Source organism: Cetorhinus maximus, chromosome 25, assembly GCF_964194155.1.
Source record: "Cetorhinus maximus chromosome 25, sCetMax3.hap1.1, whole genome shotgun sequence".
NCBI lineage: Eukaryota > Metazoa > Chordata > Chondrichthyes > Lamniformes > Cetorhinidae > Cetorhinus > Cetorhinus maximus.
In genome coordinates this window covers 15,388,616-15,400,753 of record NC_135903.1, presented here as the reverse complement: position 1 = coordinate 15,400,753, position 12,138 = coordinate 15,388,616, and positions in this window count along the sequence as shown.

Sequence of the window (12,138 nt, the reverse complement as noted above, 5' to 3'; positions counted from 1 at the left end):
GGTAATAAAACCTGAGGGCCACCATCTTGGAGCCTAAAGCAATGGAGCAGTGGAAAATGAAACTTAAAACAATGCTGCTGGGGAGGGCTGTTAGGGCTTCCAGGGGAAGTGCCTCACAAACTGGGGGGAGCCAATTAAAGAGGCACCCACCTGAAATCTGCATTCTCAAATGAGGAGGAATGCATAGCTGAGATGTTAGGGCCATCACTGTTACAACAGAGACAATAATGAGCCATCAATGTAAAAGCGCATTCATGCAAGATTAATTCAGATTAGTTCCAATTATCAATCTCTGTGCAGTAACTTTTACAAGTGTGTTTATTCCCCTCTGTGATAGTGACTCCAAAAACAAGTGGGTACCTAGACAAGCAGCAGAAGTCTTTTGAGAACACCTCTTCAAACCTCATAGCTGCCAGATTCAGAAATGGGAATCTCAGGCTCCCCAAAAAGAATTGCGTGTTCCACAGAACATCTGCCCTCATGTGCATTGCAAAACGTGTAGTCGGTCAGTCTACTGAATGAGTAATGTGTAAATTTGAATAAATGCAGGACATCCAAGGGCCTGGGCAAGTCCATCTCATAGCAGTATACCTCAAAATTTTAACATTTTTGCGTTCATGTTTGTTCAATGTGCTCAATTATAATTTGACTTCAAAAGTTCTAATTTGGAGTGAATTTGACATCAAATTTGATAGTGCACTCAAAGCTGTCCAGTGAAACCAAACCTATATCCAGCGCACTCAAAACTATCTAGCATGCTCGAAACTATATCCAGCACGCTCAAAACTATCCAGCACACTCAAAACTATATCCAGCACACTCAAAACTATATCCAGCACGCTCAAAACTATCCAGCACACTCAAAACTATCCAGCATGCTCAAAACTATATCCAGCGCACTTAAAACTATATCCAGCACGCTCAAAACTATCCAGCACGCTAAAAACTATATCCAGCACGCTCAAAACTATCCAGCACGCTCAAAACTATTCAGCACGCTCAAAACTATCCAGCACGCTCAAAACTATCCAGCACGCTCAAAACTATATCCAGCACGCTCAAAACTATCCAGCACGCTCAAAACTATCCAGCATGCTCAAAACTATCCAGCACGCTCAAAACTATCCAGCACGCTCAAAACTATCCAGCACGCTCAAAACTATATCCAGCACACTCAAAACTATATCCAGCACGCTCAAAACTATCCAGCACGCTCAAAACTATCCAGCATGCTCAAAACCATCCAGCATGCTCAAAACCATCCAGCAAGCTCAAAATTATCCAGCACACTCAAAACTATCCAGCACGCTCAAAACTATCCAGCATGCTCAAAACTATCCAGCACGCTCAAAACTATCCAGCACGCTCAAAACTATCCAGCAAGCTCAAAATTATCCAGCACGCTCAAAACAATCCAGCATGCTCAAAACTATCCAGCACGCTCAAAACTATATCCAGCATTCTCAAAACTATCCAGCACGCTCAAACCTATATCCAGCACGCTCAAAACTATCCAGCACGCTCAAAACTATATCCAGCACGCTCAAAAACTATATCCAGCACGCTCAAAACTATCCAGCACGCTCAAAACTATATCCAGCACGCTCAAAACTATATCCAGCACGCTCAAAACTATATCGAACACGCTCAAAACTATCCAGCACACTCAAAACTATCCAGCACGCTCAAAACTATCCAGCACGCTCAAAACTATCCAGCACACTCAAAACTATATCCAGCGCACTCAAAACTATCCAGCACGCTCAAAACAATATCCAGCACGCTCAAAACTATATCCAGCGCACTCAAAACTATATCCAGCACGCTCAAAACTATCCAGCACGCTCAAAACTATCCAGCACGCTCAAAACTATCCAGCACGCTCAAAACCATATCCAGCACGCTCAAAACTATCCAGCATGCTCAAAACTATCCAGCATGCTCAAAACTATCCAGCACGCTCAAAACTATCCAGCACGCTCAAAACTATCTAGCATGCTCAAAACTATTCAGCATGCTCAAAACTCAATCCAGCATACTCAAAACTATCCAGCACGCTCACAACTATATCCAGCGTGCTCAAAACTATATCCAGCACGCTCAAAACTATCCAGCATGCTCAAAACTATCCAGCATGCTCAAAACTATATCCAGCATGCTCAAAACTATCCAGCATGCTCAAAACTATCCAGCATGCTCAAAACTATATCCAGCATGCTCAAAACTATCCAGCATGCTCAAAACTATCCAGCATGCTCAAACCTATATCCAGCACGCTCAAAACTATCCAGCACACTCAAAACTATATCCAGCACGCTCAAAAACTATCCAGCACACTCAAAACTATCCAGCACGCTCAAAACTATATCCAGCGCACTTAAAACTATATCCAGCATGCTCAAAGCTATCCAGCACACTCAAAACTATATCCAGCGCACTTAAAACTATATTCAGCACGCTCAAAACTATCCAGCACGCTCAAAACTATCCAGCACACTCAAAACTATCCAGCACGCTCAAAACTATATCCAGCGCACTTAAAACTATATCCAGCATGCTCAAAACTATCCAGCACGCTCAAAACTATCCAGTACGCTCAAAACTATCCAGCACGCTCAAAACTATATCCAGCACGCTCAAAACTATCCAGCACGCTCAAAACTATCCAGCACGCTGAAAACTATATCCAGCACGCTCAAAACTATCCAGCATGCTCAAAGCTATCCAGCACGCTCAAAACTATCCAGCACGCTCAAAACTATCCAGTACGCTCAAAACTATCCAGCACGCTCAAAAACTATATCCAGCACGCTCAAAACTATATCCAGCACGCTCAAAACTATATCCAGCATGCTCAAAACTATCCAGCACGCTCAAAACTATCCAGCACACTCAAAACTATCCAGCACGCTCAAAACTATCCAGCACGCTCAAAACTATCCAGCACGCTCAAAACTATATCCAGCATGCTCAAAACTATCCAGCACGCTCAAAACTATATCCAGCACGCTCAAAACTATCCAGCACGCTCAAAACTATCCAGCACGCTGAAAACTATATCCAGCACGCTCAAAAACTATATCCAGCATGCTCAAAACTATCCAGCACACTCAAAACTATCCAGCACGCTCAAAACTATCCAGCACGCTCAAAACTATCCAGCACGCTCAAAACTATCCAGCACACTCAAAACTATCCAGCACACTCAAAACTATCCAGCACGCTCAAAACTATCCAGCACGCTCAAAACTATCCAGCACGTTCAAAACTATCCAGAAAGCTCAAATCTATCCAGCACGCTCAAAACTATCCAGCATGCTCAAAACTATATCCAGCACGCTCAAAACTATCCAGCACGCTCAAAACTATCCAGCACGCTCGAAACTATATCCAGCATGCTCAAAACTATCCAGCACGCTCAAAACTATCCAGCGCACTCAAAACTATCCAGCACGCTCAAAACTATCCAGCACGCTCAAAACCATATCCAGCACACTCAAAACTATCCAGCGCACTCAAAACTATCCAGCATGCTCAAAACTATATCCAGCACGCTCAAAACCATATCCAGCACGCTCAAAACTATCCAGCGCACTCAAAACTATCCAGCACGCTCAAAACTATCCAACACGCTCAAAACTATCCAGCACGCTCAAAACCATATCCAGCACGCTCAAAACTATCCAGCACGCTCAAAACTATCCAGCACGCTCAAAACTATCCAGCACGCTCAAAACCATATCCAGCACGCTCAAAACTATCCAGCACGCTCAAAACTATCCAGCATGCTCAAAACTATATCCAGCATGCCCAAAACTATATCCAGCACACTCAAAACTATATCCAGCATGCTCAAAACTATCCAGCATGCTCAAACCCATATCCAGCACACTCAAAACTATCCAGCACACTCATAACTATATCCAGAACGCTCAAAAACTATATCCAGCACGCTCAAAACTATCCAGCACGCTCAAAACTATATCCAGCATGCTCAAAACTATATCGAACACGCTCAAAACTATCCAGCACACTCAAAACTATCCAGCACACTCAAAACTATATCCAGCACACTCAAAACTATCCAGCACGCTCAAAACAATATCCAGCACGCTCAAAACTATATCCAGCGCACTCAAAACTATATCCAGCACGCTCAAAACTATCCAGCACGCTCAAAACTATCCAGCACGCTCAAAACCATATCCAGCATGCTCAAAACTATATCCAGCACGCTCAAAACTATCCAGCACGCTCAAAACTATCCAGCACGCTCAAAACTATCCAGCATGCTCAAAACTATATCCAGCACACTCAAAACTATATCCAGCATGCTCAAAACTATATCCAGCATGCTCAAAACTATCCAGCACGCTCAAAACTATATCCAGCATGCTCAAAACTATATCCAGCACGCTCAAAACTATCCAGCACGCTCAAAACTATCTAGCATGCTCAAAACTATTCAGCATGCTCAAAACTATCCAGCATGCTCAAAACTATATCCAGCATGCTCAAAACTATCCAGCATGCTCAAAACTATCCAGCATGCTCAAAACTATATCCAGCACGCTCAAAACTATATCCAGCACGCTCAAAACTATATCCAGCACGCTCAAAACTATCCAGCACGCTCAAAACTATCCAGCATGCTCAAAACTATATCCAGCACGCTCAAAACTATCCAGCATGCTCAAAACTATCCTGCATGCTCAAAACTATATCCAGCATGCTCAAAACTATATCCAGCACGCTCAAAACTATCCAGCATGCTCAAAACTATCCAGCACACTCAAAACTATCCAGCACACTCAAAACTATATCCAGCACGCTCAAAAACTATATCCAACATGCTCAAAACTATCCAGCACGCTCAAAACTATATCCAGCACGCTCAAAACTATATCCAGCATGCTCAAAACTATCCAGCACGCTCAAAACTATCCAGCACGCTCAAAACTATATCCAGCATGCTCAAAACTATCCAGCATGCTCAAAACTATCCAGCATGCTCAAAACTATATCCAGCACGCTCAAAACTATATCCAGCACGCTCAAAACTACCCAGCACGCTCAAAACAATATCCAGCATGCTCAAAACTACCCAGCACGCTCAAAACTATATCCAGCACGCTCAAAACTATATCCATCACGCTCAAAACTATATCCAGCATGCTCAAAACTATATCCAGCACGCTCAAAACTACCCAGCACGCTCAAAACTATATCCAGCACGCTCAAAACTATATCCATCACGCTCAAAACTATCCAGCACGCTCAAAACTATATCCAGCACGCTCAAAACTATCCAGCACGCTCAAAACTATCCAGCACGCTCAAAACCATATCCAGCACGCTCAAAACTATATCAGGCGCACTCAAAACTCTCCAGCACGCTCAAAACTCTCCAGCACGCTCAAATCTACCCAATGTGCTCTGCAATCTGCATTGAAAAATACAATGAAAGTAATTACTGAAATAATATCTGAATTTATTCTGTTTTTCATTTAGCCCAACAAAATCATTCCGCTATACAGTACATGCTAGAGAGCACCACCTGGTCCCCATCAGTTCTTAATTCATTTTAGTCTCAACCTATACTTTCCAACATACTTTCCAACCACCCAGCCCCCAAGTCTCAGGATCGAAACTCTCCCCCGACCACCCCACCCCAGTCTCAGAGTCTAAAGACTTTCCCCATCCCTCCAGCCTCCAAACTCTCCTCCCTTTCCCTCCAGCCTCCAAATTCTTCCCCCAGAGGGTGGGAGGGGGAGAAGGTGGTGGGAGGAGGAAAGTGGAGTAGGTGAGGCAGGAGAAGGGGGAAGAGGGTAGAACGGGGGAAAGGGGGGCAGTGGAGGAGGTTGTAAAGAGGGGGAAGGAGGGGAAGAGGGTAAAGAGGGGTGAAAGGGAAAGGGAGGTGGGGGAAGAGGGGGAAGAGGGGGTGGGGAGGTATGGAAAGAGGACATGGGGAAAGAGGAGGGGGAAAAGAGGAAGCAGGGCAAGGGGTGGGGGAGGGGAAGAGGGGAGGGGGAGGGGTAGAGGATGTGGAAAGTGGTAGGAGGAGAATAAGAGGGAGGAGGGGGAAAGACGGGAGAGGAGAAGGGGGAAGGGGAATAAGAGGGGGAAGAGGAGAGGGGAGGTGGGCAAAGTGGAGGCGAGTTAAGACGAGGGTGAACGAGAGAGAAGGGGAGGCAGGAAGACAGGGAGAAGCGGGTAAAAAGAGGGGAGGGGAGGAGGAAAGAGAGAGGGAGGGGGAGGGTAAGAGAGAGGGGAGGGGGAAAGAGAGAGCAGGGAGAGGAGGAGAGAGGAAGATAGAGGGGGTTGGAGGAGGGAGGGAGAGAAGTGCTACAATCTGTAGGGTACAGAATGGGGCATTTTTTCTGGTTTGGATTTTTATACTTATCAAGGTAAATGCAAAGGACTGAATGACCTTCCTGCCAGGATTTTCCAGTCCCGCTGCTGGCAGGACCGGAAAATCCCACCCTCCATTTCAGACATCCAGGCGAGGATTTTTCCCACACGCATCAGTGTTAAATAGGGTCAGAAGTCTGCATTGTGGGGAAAGTGGTTCGTGATTTTTCCTGAATTTTTGAAACCCATTTAATGTCTTTGACCAAGCTTTTGGTCATATGACCTAATACTGCCTTATTTTGGCTTAAGTGATGTTGCTAATCGCAAATGTTTGAGCTCTGTGGTTTGGGGTAATTGATGACATTGGTGTCAGTTACAGTACTTGTAACGGTAAATTATAGTTAATGATTCCATCTGAGTGCATTTGATATCAATGAGTGCAAATTAACGCTGTTGAACGCAAATGACATCAAACTTTTCATGTAGGTCTACAGAGATGGGGCAAAGGGGGGATTTGTTGGGGGAAAGGATACTGTGACACTGATTTGTTCATAGCCATGGCCACAATTGCATTGTCTAATACATGCCTATACTGTAAGCAAGTCCTTAAAGCCCCAGTCACTCACTAGTCAGAGGCAGAAAAAAGGACCTTTGGAGACTGCTGCTAACTCATGTTTTTATTTAAATGATCCAATAGAGAGGAGAACATGAAGAAAATGGAGGCTGCATTTAATGTAGCCTGGATCACCACAAGGCAGACAGGAGCATGCATGACATCTGAGTATGGTCTTTTAGAGTGCAGACCCTCAGGGATAACAGAGAGTGCATGGAGATAAAGAAGAGGTTACCCTTCTCCATGCACATCTACACCTCTCCTTGTACACTACACCTTCGCCTTCCCATAATGCAGATGAGTCGGGGGACTACCTGAGCTTCCATCTTACATAGCCAAGAATGAACATCATTTGCAACCGCAATGCTTGTCAACATGATGCCTGAACAAGCACTTTTTACATAGAGGGTGATGCATCACTGATGTGGGAGAAAAACTGAGAAGGGACACACAGTGTGATGAGATGGCTTCACACAACATGGACCAGAGGCACATGATACGAGATCAGCAATACGTCGGGGGAGGGAAGATGGTGTGACCTCTGATGGACCACAACACAATTCAGCATACAGAGGAGGTATACACAAAATATGTGGAATGGGTGCAGTTGTATTTACATAGGTGGAAAATATATGCATGTGGTGAACACCCATGCCACCATTGTGCTCCTAATATTTCTTGATCTTCCTCACCCTGCCGCTATATCTTGGTTCTCCCCCAACATCAAAGTGGAGGTGGAGGCAGCCTGCTGCTTTCTATGCCCTGTTGTCTGTGGTGAATTTGGCGGGTGTCCTCTGGAGGGCCGAGATTTGGAGGGTTCCGGGTCTCCTGCTGTGAGGCAGGTGCACCCTTCTCGGTCTGTGGAGCTAGTGGTTATGGGTAACAGCCAGAGGGGATTGGGATCAGCTGAACACCCCCGGACTAAACTGGGGGAACGGCCCTGGCATGACAAGCTGTTGGTCCTCATCCCTATAGGTGCCCGTGGGCCCCCAGCTTACTCCCTGAGAAGAAGACACACTTGGAGTGAGATTGAGGGTCCCTGGTCCCCTTGTGAGTAGCCGCTGATAGATTCCACCAATGTCTACAGGGATGGCCCAGTGCAGCACCTAAGTCCTGGATGAAGGTCTCCATGGCAGCTGCCATTGTACTAGTGTTGACCTCCCTGCCCTTGCACGCTGGCACAATGAATTCAGACTGAAGGCGGAGGGTCTCCTCCATCATACATTGCAATCTTTGGAATGCATCTGACAAACCTGCCTGATAATCCATTGTCTTTCACCTGCAGCTCCAACATCTGCCTTAAGACCGAGTCGGGAGGCTCGTCATCTGGCTCGGACGCAACAGAATCCTGGCCTCTAGCAATCCTCTGAGTGCCTGTACTCACCAGATTGTTACCAGTTTTCTCCAGATCTAGGTCCCACCAAGGTGTGTGTCTCTGCGCTGGTGGAGGGTGTGGGTGAGGGCTGTGATGGATCTTCATTTGTTGTGTCCTCAGGATCCTCATCAAGTGTATTAAGGGGGCTGGAGATGAGGGGCTGGAGATGAGGGACTGGAGATGAGGGGCAGGCTCTCGGTGACCCTAGGGCACTTGGCGGAGTTACCTCTGCCAAAGAGAGTAGAGATTATTAGCACGTGGCATCAAAATACAAAACATCACGTGGCACTCACAGTCTCACAGTCTGAAGATGAGCTGGTGCAGGGTCCGCAATTGGGTGCGCGCCGCCGACCTCACCATTGCCGCAGGCATGGTCCGGGTTCTCTCCGGCCTGGTGAAGAGCACACTCCTCATACAGGGTGAGGGCCCTGATCTCTGCAATGCCCCACTGGTCCGGGGACTCTCCTTTTTATTATGGGCAAGCTTGGCCTGCGTAAAGAGAGATGGAGAGAGTGTGTGAGCAAGAGTCAGGCCATGATAAGGGTGGCTGTTTGTCTGCTGAATGGAGCCGTGTGCGGGGATGAGTACGTGAGCTGCACAGGGCGTGAAGCGAGATGGAGATGTCAAGGTGTGTGCGGGAGAACGCGTGGTGATGTCCCTCATGAGGGCAGCGTGTGAGATCACTGTGGAGTTTGATCCAGCGAATGGGTGAGGGGCTTGTGAGAGTGAGCTGGGAGTCAGGAAAAGGTTGATTTACCCTGGCTGTGCAAATGAGATCATTCATGCATTTTCTGCACTGTATAGCCAATCTCCTCTGGGTGGAGTTGGCGCCCACCATCACAGACATCTCCTCCCAAGCCTGGTTGGTATGGGCCTCCTTGGGCCATGACGGGGATACAGAAGGTCTTGGCGGGCCTCGACTGTGCCAAGCAGGTGTTCCAGTGAAGCATCGGTAAACCTTCGGACTCTCTGTGGGCCATCTCTGTGTTGCAGCAGTCCTGGTCTTCAGGCATTGAAAGATGTACTTGAGGGTGCGGTTTAAATATGGCACCTGGCGCGAAACCCATAGGGTGGATGAATCATAGGCTGCCTCCCAGCACAACGGCGTATTTCCTGTTGATAAATATTTAATGAGGCAGGAGGGAGACAGTCGGACGCAAAACCCACTATTGTGGCTGGTGGGGAAAACGACGCTTTTCCCGTCCATCACCGCACTTTGTTCGCGGAGGGGGAAAATCCACCCAATATAAATAGTTTGGATCAAGCTGAGGCATATTTGTTCCAGATGACTTTATGCTTGGAAATTGTGGACATAATGGGCAGCAACAAATTAGCTTTTACATGCTAGGAAATTGGGTCAAGTACAAAACAAGTAGCCAATTCACAAATGTCTGTCTTGCAATAATACCCAAGAACATTTTAACTCCCAGGGTGTGGTCAATGTTAACTTTACAAAAAATTATTAGCATGTTCATAAAGATGGCATTGTGAGCAATGAATTAGCAGTCCTGTTACTTTATTGTATTACAAAGACTATATATTACACATGTACCTAATTCCTAAGTGACTGGGGTTATACTGTATCCCACATGGTACAATATGTGCAACTTTGCAGTCATGCTCTCTGCCTACATCAGCGCTTTTTTCTTTTTTTAGCTGCCTCAAGACTTCTGTGTTTTCCTTGGGACTATTACCTATCAAATCCAATTTTTGTCTGGACCACTTGTTTATTTTAGGTCCTGTGGCTTTCAGACTACTTTCAAACATTTGCTAACTTCCCTTGAATTAACAACTAATACTTGTTTTCAAATTTCTGTAGTGACTTGCTTCCAAAAGATTACCGTCACATAGATACAATGTCCTGCATTAGCATTGATTAATATACATTAATATATAATAAGCCTAATTCTGACTCATGTTAAGCCAATAATTTGAATAATTCCATTTTGTTTTTGATGGGATATCTTTGGTGTCAGCACCAAGTTAAATAATTATTTAACAAGAACTCATGACTTAACCATCCAAAGCATCTTAACATTCTCAAATAAGCAAATCTCCTTGGTATCTAACACACCATTTGGTTAACAGTACTGCACTTAGGGGAAAGCTTCATTGTTGTAAGGGAACACTTTCAATTTTAACAACACATTGTCAGCAGGAAGCATTCCCAGGGCAGGTACAACTACACACAGAGTAGGACACCCGGTACTCTGCTCAGTGACATTCCACATCCTGAACCTCAGGAGAACACTCTCTATCAGAAGAGTGTGGCATTCCTCCAGTTTCCACACCAGCCGTCCTATGATCCCTGGGTGAGATTGCCAATTTAGCGCCTGATCGTGTGTGGTTTTGTACTCTGGGCCCACACGCAGTGGAAACTGGATTGAGAATGCCCAAACGAACTGTGCACAGTGCCCATGCAGCAAAAAGCCTTCAATCTTGAGGGAAATTATAAAGATGAAGACTCAGCAAGATGGAACAATACTGGCTGGGAATCCAAGGTTTTGTGAGGGTCCGAGACGCTTTGGGTTGACATAAGTGTGTCATTTATGCAGGTCAATGGGAAATATATCAGCAAACAAAGAAATGAGATAAATGCAAGTATTCTAAACAAAGTCAGACGATTGTTCAGAAACGACAGGAATCTAGAATGTCCAACCTGCAAGACAGAAGAGATTTTCATCCAGTCATTCAACATTCAGCTCGATCCTAGATGCCAGAGGTCAAAGGGCAGTGCTTAACCTAATGACCAAACAGCACTGTGATGCCAATGAGGGTTGCCTCACAGCAATCTAATAAAAAGCTCTTTTTTTTTTACTGCCCTTGTTTTAATTGGGATTCCAGGACAATGGCATCTCTCAGCCAGACCCCAGTGTTCACACTGCTACAAGCAGCTCTCTTATCCCAGCTGTACACTCAGATAGCCAGTGGGCAGCTTAATATTGATCTAATGTCACTGGGCTGCCCAAGCAAGTTTCACACAATTAACTGCAAGGCAAAGGTACAACTGATGGCCTTCATTCATGCTGACAGATCGGGAATCCCCTCTAATGGGCTCTCCCAGTAGCTGGTCCTGGTGAGATGCTGCAAGTTTACAGATTTTATAATAATTTGCTTATAACTTGGGTGTGTGAGGCCTGAGTTTGGATTTCAGCATGAGTCTTGTACAATACAAAAGCACCTTATCCCTTGGGAAGTGGTGGACAGTGGACGATGTTAGATCAGCCAACATCAATGTGAGAGATGCATAAAGGGAGGTTGGACCAATATCACCTGTTCTACACTATCACCCAAATTTAAATTTTCCCCCTTTGTTGTTTGTGGATCTATGAATCTGACAACAGGGTAAATGAAGTGGTGGAAGTAGTGTAAATGCCAGAAGTTGCACAACAGGCGCCAGTCTGATGGAATCTGGATTCAAACAAGGTCAAAATGAGAGCATCTTAAATATACCTAAGCAGATTGATAGCATGATTTTCAGATTAATCTCCTTCGACAGCACCTTCCAAACTCGCAAACTCCATTACCTTTAGAACGAGGGCAGCAGACCCATGGGAACATCACCACCTACAAGTTACGAACATAGGAGCATGAGGAGGCCATTCGGCCCAACGAGCTTGCTCTACCATTCAAGCTGATCATCTGCCTCTTGAGCCATTTTTCTCCACTACCTCCATATCCCTTAATGTCATTAGTATCCAAAAATCTATTGATTTCTGTCTTGAACATGCTCCACGACTAAGCTTCCCCTGGGGTAGTGAATTCCAAAGATTCACCACCCTCTCAGTAAGGAAATTCG